This window comes from Mastomys coucha, unplaced genomic scaffold (genome assembly GCF_008632895.1).
Source record: "Mastomys coucha isolate ucsf_1 unplaced genomic scaffold, UCSF_Mcou_1 pScaffold7, whole genome shotgun sequence".
Lineage (NCBI taxonomy): Eukaryota > Metazoa > Chordata > Mammalia > Rodentia > Muridae > Mastomys > Mastomys coucha.
The window spans coordinates 9,273,124-9,273,532 of record NW_022196913.1 but is presented as its reverse complement, the minus strand read 5'-3'; positions in this window follow the sequence as shown (position 1 = coordinate 9,273,532).

Here is a 409-nt window from a genome sequence, read left to right as displayed (position 1 = left end):
ATTTGTGTCTTTCTGCAGCCCTTTATTCTGTATACTGCAAGCAACTTTCTCCCAATTTGAGTACCAATTTGCTCCACTTGTGACTCTCTTCCTCTTCCTTCTATTCAATATTTATTTAATATAAAATTAACTATTTAACTTCCACCCTTCCCATAAGACCCATGTCTTCAGTGCCAAAATTACCCTCCAAGGTTGAGAGGAATTAAAAATATATAGAAATATCAAATAATTGGTTGGTATTATTATATATTATGTTGCCATTCTTAAGGTGATCATTTCAGCAGCTCCCTGGCACTTGGGAGGCTGAGGCAAGTGAATTAAAGTTTAAAGCATCAGCCTGAGTTATATAACAGGACTCTGTCTCAGACAAACAAACCAAACTAAACAAGCAAACAATAAACAAACTAGG